We start from the raw sequence: 10,731 nt of genomic DNA, 5'->3' as shown, positions 1-10,731 counted from the left end.
ATGTGACTAATGATATCTCTTGGGATACCTTTGGAGCTTATGCTTACTGTTATGATCATGGGGCCCACGTAACCTGCAGGAGTTGAAAAGAAATGCCCCGGTAAAATGAAAGCACCTCTCCGTTCGTTAGATGTGGCTGTAATTTAAGCTCAGAAGGCATTTTCTTTTCTTCTTTTTTTGTCATTCCTTGTGTTTTCTGGAATTCTGGTGCTTCAGCGCCTAATAAAAGCGGCAGACATCACGAGAACATAATCTACCATTCCTGTAAAACACATTTACACCTCGCCATCTGCAGAAGCACCACGGTCTGAATAGCAGCCTAATTCACCCCAGATGGCACTTTAAAATGAAGCCTTGCAGAGGAGCTACTGTTTAGATTTTGTGATGGTCACACACTCTGCAGATCCAAGCACTGTCAGTGAGTGATAAGTATTAGAAAATACACACACAATCTAAGGCTTTCCACCATGCAGAATGCTCAATCCCTAATTTTTTGGGGGAGAAAGCATCTTGTGGGGACACAGAAATGGGCCTTCTCCGTACCTGGGACAAACTTTGAAATGATATTCCACCTGTTTCTGTCATTGACCAAAAATATATATCTTTTTGCAGAAGCATTTCCCAACATTTATGCCAGCTTTCAATGACCTTAGTATTCTAATTGTGATTCCCCCCTGTTTTATTGTTGTCTTTTATTGATACAGTGATTGCTCCTCTTTCATTGTTGTAAACAACCCTCGGATTTATTTTTAACTGAAAAGCAGTCCAGAAATTACTTTAAATAAACAAGGATTAAGCTGAGCTAGTGGTGGCCAAGTCTCATTCCATTGTTTTCACTTTGAGTACTTTTTCCTGCATCATGCCCTTATCAGGGGTGGACACCATGGGTTGAATCCTAAGACTACAGTCCAAAACACATTTTAGGAGTTAGTCTCATTGATTGTCAGGAACGTGGCCCCCCCAGAGCACAGGGGATGAGTTAGACTCAGAGACTGAACTAAGTGAACGAGGGATCAACTCTGCGGGTGAGAATTGGCTGACAGAATCAAGAAAGTGTTGTCCAACCCCAATTCATGGGGAAGACTCTATTAGCTCCTAAGAAGAGGAAGAGTTGGAAGGCAGCCAGAGTGTTGCTAGGCAATCAGCAGATAAGCAGAGGTCTGAGACTGTGTCGAGTGAGAGTGGGGAGGAGATGGGATGTCAGCCTTTCAATCCCTGTTCTAGGCATTTGGATGAAATCAGATGGCAAAGGAAGGGCAAGGCGAGAAAGGTGGGAGTCTGGCATCTTCCCTGCTGTGGGAGGGGCGAAACTTCAGACTGACCAACAAATGTAAATGTGAGCAGGCAAGAAGCCGGGCTCTGGGTTTTTTTTTTTGGTAAACAGACGTACATAAACTTGCTGGGAGTCATTACTTCTTATTGGGGCATGCTTGCTTGCCAGAGATCATTACATTGATCTCCATAGGGCTTAGTTGTGAGTGCACATGCAAAGGATTGTGCTTTAAGTTAATTGAACTTAGATCCCATTGAAATCAATGGGATGTAATTGTAACTAGCTCAGTCTGGATACAACCCAAAATATTTAATTGCCTATAAGCAGGTGGTCATGGATCTGATGTGCTGTGGGACACAAGGAAGACAGGCCTTTTTGATATTTTAAGGCACTTTCAGACAGGGGTGTCAACTTGAAGAAGAAGAAGAAGAAGAAGAAGAAGAAGAAGAAGAAGAAGATTTGGATTTGATATCCCGCTTTATCTCTACCTGAAGGAGTCTCAAAGCAGCTAACATTCTCCTTTCCCTTCCTCCTGTCCCGCACAACAAACACTCTGTGAGGTGAGTGGGGCTGAGAGACTTCAGAGAAGTGTGACTAACCCAAGGTCACCTAGCAGCTGCATGTGGAGGAGCGGAGACGCGAACCCAGTTCACCAGATTACGAGTCTACCGCTCTTAACCACTACACCACACCGGCCATATTGGGGGAGGGGCAAGGTAATCCCCACCCTACATAATTGATCATAAGATGCAGCACATGCACACAATTTGAATGGCAATGCCCATAATCTTTGGGGGTGGCGTGGCCCCCTCAAATATTTTATGGGGGGACTGAAGGTACCTCGGTCCCTAGGAGTTGACTCCTCTGCTTTCAGATTACCTGTTTATTTCACCCTGATTGGTTTGCAGAGGGAATAGATAACACTGTCCCTTTAGTGAATATTCGTTCTGATTTGTTTGCAGGGCAGGGGCGTTAAATGATGTTACATCAAAGGAAGTGCTATCCCATACTGGAGTGTATTTTCCTTATTGTCTTTTTCTTTCTTTCTTTCTTTCTTTCTTTCTTTCTTTCTTTCTTTCTTTCTTTCTTTTTTGGAGAACCGGGTTCATTGTGCAAGATAATCCAATCGACTAGAATGGAACAATGTGCTGGTCCAGGGGGGAGGTTACCGTGGGGCAAGGTCCAGGACCTGAGTTGAGGGTCGGCAGGCAGTCCTCCACGGGCAAAGCGGGGCCCACAGTGAGAAGCCAGGCAAGGACAGGAACTCTGGGGGAACAGGACTGGATGCTGGCCAAAACAGCTCTTCAACGACGTTGCTCCCACAACCTGGGACCGGGCTGACTGGCCTTTATCTTCTCTGAGGCCAGGGGCGGTCCCGGCCCCCAGGAGACCCGCCTCTCCTGGCCTTAAGGCGAGCACTCCTCCTGGGAGAAACCAGTTCCCTTCGCCTCTCTGCCCTGAGCCTCTGCAGTTCAGGAGAGGCTGAAGGGTTACTGGGCCCAGGGGGAGACTCACCTGTAGGCACTGAGTCCTCAACCACCTCCAGAGCCAGAGTGGATTCACCTGGTGCCTGCTCCTGAGGATCTGGCACAGGTGCAGGCGCTTCAGAATCAAGGCCCTGCCCCAGCTCAGCCGGCCCTGGAGGCGGGGACTCCCGTGCAGGCTGGGATTCCTCCGGTTCAGCCTCTGAATCGGATTCCCAGGCCATCACACACAACCTTAATCTGCATGTATGTGATTGAACCCCACCCAAAAATAGCGATAGCCTGGAAGCACCCTTTGACCCAGGAGTGAAGCTTCCGGTGGTGTCAATGGAAACAGTCTCTTGGAGCTAATAGAAATTTGAGAGGACGGAGGGTAATCCCTCTCCACCTGGTCGCAATCCAATTTGGTCACCAAATAACAAAACATGTTTTGATCTTGAGAAGCGGGGGGGGGGGGAGGGGAATCATCTAAACATTTTTCAAGCAACCATTACGGAGCATCAAGAGACACCACAGCAAAATAAGCACCTGATTTCTGAGCTCCCCAGTTTAGCGTTAAGAAACCAAGCAAGTTGTGCCAGGTACATTATCGTGTGAGATGAACAGCATAGACACACCATTAGAATTATTTCCACTAAGCTCTATAGTGGTTAACCCATATTGAGTGCTGTTTGAAAGGCACATCTTCTCTCTTCTTTATTAGGGATGCTTGCACTGTAGCTCAGCCTTATGGATCTGTCCAGAGGGAACAATCTCATAAAAATAAGATTTGTACCTTTGTGTCGTCTCATTCCAGTCCTTTATAAATTAACAACATTTTCTGCAGAGGCATTTAGAAAGACAGAGAGGCCAGCAGAGAAAACTGTCCTGTTGATGTGATAGACTGTGAACTTGGGGGGAATGCAGAAGACCAGCTTTCAATGTGGTTAATGTGGGAAGTTTGCCCCCTTCTTAAATGTTGTTTACTTTTGGAGATTCAACTGTTGGGTGAGATAATAGAGCAACCAAACAATATTCATCCAGCCAGCATGTTCCATGGTGAAAGATGAGGTGAGTTGTAGCCCAAAACATCTAGAGGACACTAAGTTGGGGAAGAGTACAGAGGAGGAAAAGTAAATGGGGGGTGAGCATTGTTGTTGTTGTTGTTGTTGTTGTTTAGTTGTGTCCGACTCTTTGTGACCCCATGGACCAGAGCACGCCAGGCACTCCTGTCTTCCACTGCCTCCTGCAGTTTGGTCAAACTCATGCTGGTAGCTTCGAGAACACCATCCAACCATCTCGTCCTCTGTCGTCCCCTTCTCCTTGTGCCCTCCATCTTTCCCAACATCAGGGTCTTTTCCAGGGAGTCTTCTCTTCTCATGAGGTGGCCAAAGTATTGGAGCCTCAGCTTCACGATCTGTCCTTCCAGTGAGCACTCAGGGCTGATTTCCTTCAGAATGGATAGGTTTGATCTTCTTGCAGTCCATGGGACTCTCAAGAGTCTCCTCCAGCACCATAATTTAAAAGCATCAGTTCTTCAGCGATCAGCCTTCTTTATGGTCCAGCACTCACTTCCATACATCACTACTGGGAAAACCATAGCTTTTACTATACGGACCTTTGTTGGCAAAGCATAGATAATGGAATATTTCAAATGCAATTATATGCATGTGCAGAACAATTTGATGCATGTTTTCTCAGAAGTAAGGCCCATTTATTTAGTTGTGGGAGGGGCTGCTTGGTAAGTTTATATAGGGCTACAGCTCTAGCCTTCGTCTCAGCGCAAGGTTAAGTCAAAGGTGACAGAAGGGGTGCGTTGAACTCAGGGGGCATGTAAAGAAGTACGTGGAAAACTAGATCTAAGGCAATTATGGAGAAGCACTCTAAACAGAAATGAAGGGAACCAAATCAACCAACTCAAACGAGAAACACTCAGATACCGAATCTCAGCTAATGAATCCTACACTTGGTGGAGACAGCTGCACGAACGCTCCCTCCCGGGGCTAGAAAGGGGTTTGCTGAATGTCTGGTTTGTGGGATGTAAACACAGGAGCAGTCAATGACAACATTCCTAGAGTGAGAAGTTCCTGGCCAGAACAAAACACATTGGGGTTAAGTACCACTACATATGCCAGATGATCCAGGATGGACTTGTGGAACTATCCTACTGCAGCACCAATGAGATGACTGCTGACATCCTGACGAAACCCTTACCAAGAGAGAGTTTCCAGAATCTACGTGTCAAGCTGGGACTCTGGGTGGTTGAATAAAGTTGTTTAAGCTTTGTGTAATGTTGTATTGCCTGAGAAGTGGTATGTGGGATGTAAACACAGGAGCAGTCAATGACAACATTCCTAGAGTGTACATGTTAGAACATGGGGAGGGATGTTGGTCCAGCAAGCAGGTAAACTTCCTGGGGACGGACTTCCTCCGCATGTGACCAGAGGTGGGTGTAGCCTCACCTGTGCAGGTAATGATAAAAGGTAATGATAAAAGCACAGGGCCGGCAGCCACTCTCTCTCTCGGCCATCTTCCTTCGATGAGGAAACATCTAAGGATGCTCTCTTGGCTCTCAGCCAAGAGAGGAGGACGGGACTATCTTACTATAAGATAGATTCTGAATGTATGTAACCTTTTAAAGCTGTCTGCCTTCTGGGATCATACTGTGAACAGAACGTGAGTAAACTCTTTTATACTTTTATAAAGACTGCGTCGTGTCTTGTATTTTAAGAGGGAACAAAGGGGAAATTACCAGAGTAATTATTATAGAGGTTCTAGCGAACCTGTGCAAGCGTTACCGTTGCGAACTTATAGGGGAATGCCTATAAACTCTGCTGATATTTTGGGAACTTGTTAGCACAAGTTGGATTAGGATATAATCTCACAATATATCCTCTCCTGCACCCCTGAACATTCCCACATGGTTTGCTGGTAAAACTGAATTACTGTGTTGTAAAATGATGCATGTTTAAAAACTGTATCACGAACGTTAAAAGTTGGGAAAGCTCTGCTCTAAAACAACGGCTTGTTCTTTGAATTTTCTGGCCTAATATTGTGCCTTCGTCATGCTGTGGACTTGCTGAGCTATAATAACCTGTGGAGGGAGAGCCCAGGCAAGGATAGAATGTGCTGGGCAAGGGAGCTGACTGAACAGTTTCTCCCAGTGACAATCATTTGGATTCATAAATATTTTACAAGTGCAGCTTTCAGATCACTAAATTTTACTGCCACATTAATGTGACTTGCAAATTTACAGCATGGGCATTTGTGGGTTGTGAACGTCGAATGTATGAGAAAGATGTCAGTAAAATTTTTATGTTTTGAAGTGGTATCCCTTGTACAGTACAGCCTAACACACACACATCCACATATATCACAGCTGTGTTTCTAGTATAATGCTACAATTCATCAGGTCCTAATTCCATTGAAAAGAACCATAAATATCTCCTGCGAAACACACTCTGTGCTGTTAGAAAAAATTTGCACGTCTGAGGATCATAAGGATCATAAGAATGCGGTCTACTTTCTTTGACCCTTACTATATTTTGTTGTCAGTGCTTCTGGAATTTTAAAAAGATAGCCGTATAAATTGAAATCATCTGTAGACATGGCAATGTATTTCAAGAAACCCTTTTAGTTTCTGCTCAATGGCATTGATGTAAATGAGTATGGGGAAGAAAAGGCTGGAGAGAAAGTGTGTTCAGCACCATCTTGGTGCTGAATACACTTACTCATGAGTATGTGTGAAAATTTCAGTGGGCATTTATTTGTTTTGCATTCTTGTACACTGCTTTTGGGACGCAGATGGCGTTGTGGGTTAAACCACAAAGCCTAGGACTTGCCGATCAAAAGGTCGGCGGTTCTAATCCCCACAACGGGATGAGCTCCCATTGCTCGGTCCCTGCTCCTGCCAACCTAGCAGTTCGAAAGCATGTCAAAGTGCAAGTAGATAAATAGGTACCGCTCCAGCGGGAAGGTAAATAGCATTTCCATGTGCTGCTCTGGTTCACCAGAAGCAGCTTAGTCATGCTGGCCACATGATCCGGAAGTTGTACGCCAGCTCCCTCGGCCAATGAAGAGTCGGCCACAACTGGACCTAATGGTCAGGGGTCCCTTTACCTTTTTACACTGCTTTTAATCAAAATGGACCTCAAAGCAGCACACATCAAAACAAAACAGAGCACTAAGGGTTGTGAGAAACAGTAAAAATACAGTTAAAAATCAACTGAAGAATTGATGTTTTTGTTGTTGTTGGCCTCCGTCTGTCTTGAGAGACTATGGAGTATGCCTCAAGGGGTGAAGTCAAACCGCTGTACTAGCAGCACCAAAGTGAATTCCCCAGGGCACAAGTCTGAGCAGTGCGTATGGACGTTCTGGGCTGCCCAAACAACAAGACCCCCTTCTTGGGCTTGCTGATGTGGTCCAAAGGAAAGCAGAGCAATATGATTGGCACCAGCAGCGGTTAATGGAAAGTGTCACTTAGATTCCAAGTAGCATCAGGAGTTTGCACCAAGTTACTGTTTTACTGTTGGGATTGGGTTTGCTGGTAATCTTGCCAGTTCTCAGCCTGACCTTTGAACTGGCAGTGATCTCCGCTGTCTCTCTGAGGTTTGCAGATACAGTGGTACCTCGGGTTACATACACTTCAGGTTACAGATTCCGCTAACCCAGAAATATTACCTCAGGTTAAGAACTTTGCTTCAGGATGAGAACAGAAATCATGCAGCGGCAGCGCAGCAGCAGCAGGAGGTCCCATTAGCTAAAGTGGTGCTTCAGGTTAAGAACAGTTTCAGGTTAAGAACTGACCTCCGGAATGAATTAAGTACTTAACCCGAGGTACCACTGTAGTAGACACTGTATCAATGTGTCTGAACCTTAAAATCATCCACCCAGGAATACCCTATGACAGAGAAACCCAAAAGCAATTTAAGAACTATGGAGGGTGAATAGCATGAAGAAAAAAGGAGATGGATTTTTTATTATTTTTTTTTTGCTGCCCACGGCAGCCATTTTGTACTGGCACTTACGGCAGTTTTTGCAAGATGTGTGCCAGCAATTTAAAAAACAAAACATGTTTCCCCGTGTCTGTTCCAGAAGAATGAAGTATACCAAACGGAGTGGATAGTCTCAGCTCATATTTATGTGAAATGGACTTCTATGAATAGGCTTTACTGCCCTGTCATCCTTCACATACTCCAACTTGTAAAATGGCTATGAGAAATCAGGTGCTCAATACAGTCAGTGGATAAAAGCAGACAGGAACAGACAGGTATGAAGGACTGTGAAGGTAGCATTGCAGACGTCAAGCAAAACACCCCACCCACCTTTATCAGGAAAGATGAATTATGGCTGTTCAAGCTCCCCAACCCCCATTTTTATCAAATAAGAAAAAAAAAATGTTTTTAAAGGATGGCTGAGTAAACATTTGTTTTAGAATCTGCAAGCAGATTTAAGGCCTATGAACTGCCTAAGCTGGAAAATATTAATCTGACATTTAGCCCCTGCATCTTCCCCTATTTCCAGAGGCTAAAATACTCACATTTATATATTCCTGTGTGGCTAAGCCTTTGAGAAACAACAACTTGCTACTTGATATTACATGTGTATACATTCTAACGTGAAATGAAACATGACTCTAAATGACTTCCAGAGGGGTAGCTGTGCTAGTCTGTTGCAGAAAGAACAACAGAGAGTTTTGTGACACTTGAAAGACTAGCCGTTTTATTGTGGCATAAACTTCCATGAAGTGGAGACTGTTTCCTTAGATGCATGGTGTGTTATCCTCAACTGGCAGATATGCACATGAGTATAAATCAGGGTGTGTGTGTGTGTGTGTGTGTGTGGGTGTGGGTGTGTAACTGTAAACACTGGGGTCAAATCATCATAATATGCAATAAGTAAAGTCTGTGATAATTCTGTGCAAAGCTTAAGTGTATATTATTATTATTTTTCATTTCGTTTCTAGACTGCTTTATATTTTTAAGGGGGGGGGATCTCAAAGTGGTTTATAACACATTAAAACATCCAGTAAAACAATCCAGAATAAAACAATACTGAATACAGTCAAATATAATGTACACATTCAAAGCAATGTTATTAACAGGAAACTAAAAAATTTCTTTAAAATTATCCACTCCTGCCCATTGACATTGTTGGTGAGTGTATACCAAGAAACCATTTATCTCCTCCTTCTTCACTCACCTGGGGCAGGTGCAGGGAAGAAAAGGCATGGATAGCCTAATCAAGGGGAGAGTTTGCAAATGCATAGCAAGGAACCACACCCAGCTTTGTGGACAACAGGATCTGGAATCAATCTAGATTGAAAGCAGCATTTTGAAGAGGTGAGCATGAATGATTCTGGATTGAGAAAAACTATGTTTTTATGCTACAAGTGGGTTAGTGTGTACACAGCCCGAATGCAAACTGGACTGATACCAATGCAGGATGTGAAATGCAGGGCAAACATTTGTCTCAATAAATTTTTAGCTATCTGGATAAAATGCTTATGTTGTGTTACTTTCTTTTTTAATTAAGCAGTGCGGAATTGGGGAGTGGCTGTACGACAATGTCACTTGGGCCTGAGAAAAATAACATCTGGTTAAAGGGAGAGCATTTAGCCTGAGTACATGGAACCTTAAATCAGTCAAAAGGGATTATTTACTTCTCTCATAAATCTATGATGATAGCACCATTATACATAATGGTTTGGGCTTTCGTTTGGTCAGCAAAGAGAGAAGCAATGGAAGTAAATGAGCTTTTTTTGTGTGCAGTAATGCAACATATATCTTCATATGGCTTGTAAAGATAGATGTAAATAATAATCTGGTATACTTAAAACTGTAGTGTTATTTGACAGCTGTGTTCTAAGTATATGTTAAGTTTTATTTATCTGCTTGGTAACATTTTATAACATTGTTTTCTTATTCATTCGGACAACAGTGTTCTGAAGTACAGGATGAATATGCCCATTCTGCAGGTGGAAAACTAAGCCTGAGAGAGCGGGACTTTCTTATTTCCACGTTGTTTTGTTTGTATGCAATTTAATTAAAGAAAAAGAGATGTCTGAACCATTTGCCATGAGCTTAGATCTCAGTTTGGAGAAGCATTCCATTTTTTTTCTTAAGTGGGAAGAACAGCATAACAAATTGAGAAAGTCACACAGTTCTCCTTAGGTAACAAATACAAGCCGGTAGATTACACCAAACACCTTTGCTGGGGTACAAGGGAATATCTCCTGAACAAAGGAAGCTGCCTTAGACGACTGGTATACATGCCTCAACAGTGTCCGGGGGTGGGACACCTGGGATTCTCTAGAAGTCGCTGGCCCCAGCCAGCATGACCAAAGGCAAGAATGGTGGGAGCTGTGGAAAAGAAACATCTGGAGCAGAGTTTCCAAAATTGGGTCTCCGGGTTTTCCCCTGCCCACCCACCCTCTGTTTAAGCTGATAGTCAATGACTTTGCTGTGGCTACTGTGATCGCTGTTCTTTAAGGGGCTGGGTAGGAGTTTGCCCATTGGGCTAATTGGCACCGACCTGGTGGTTTTGCCTACCTCATAGCAATTGTCACCACTGGGTTGGGCATTGGGGCAATCCTTTGTTTTGGATGGAGGGGAGGCTGTAGTCTCTGCCTTCCCCTTCAAACGCTGGAGTATCCTGTTAAAGGATCTGGGGGGAGTGGTCATGTCCATGGGGCCAGGTGGGGCCAGGGCCAAAGGCACTCCCCCAGACAGTGGTCCCTGTGGGGGGTCACCCTATGTGATGTAAGTCTTAGGAACCCCCATCTGGACTGACCATGCGTCACTTCCTGCAGGCAGGCTGGAAGTATTTTGATTGCCCCATGCCCAAGCCAACCCTCTTTCATTTGCATTCAATAAAGTTGTGGCCTGTTTTGACCCCCAAAAAGCAGCCTCATTGGTCTCTTATTTGTATGGGTTGGAGTATAGGGAAACCGACGCCTGGTCCTGCAATGGTGGGAGCTGTGGACCAGAAACAACT

The 10,731-nt window shown here is 44.3% G+C and overlaps 1 long non-coding RNA gene across 1 annotated transcript; it reads left to right on the top strand.

Moving 5' to 3' along the window:
* Positions 1 to 1,185: 1,185 nt before the first annotated feature.
* On the top strand, positions 1,186 to 9,168 carry LOC307199936. Its single transcript, XR_013832274.1, has 3 exons — positions 1,186 to 1,270; positions 7,831 to 8,005; positions 8,947 to 9,168. It is a non-coding gene; the product is annotated as an uncharacterized lncRNA (long non-coding RNA).
* Positions 9,169 to 10,731: the final 1,563 nt, after the last annotated feature.

The sequence above is a fragment of the Podarcis cretensis genome, assembly GCF_951804945.1.
Source record: "Podarcis cretensis genome assembly, chromosome: 12".
Classification (NCBI taxonomy): Eukaryota; Metazoa; Chordata; class Lepidosauria; order Squamata; family Lacertidae; genus Podarcis; species Podarcis cretensis.
This window is presented reverse-complemented; position numbering and strand designations above follow the sequence as displayed.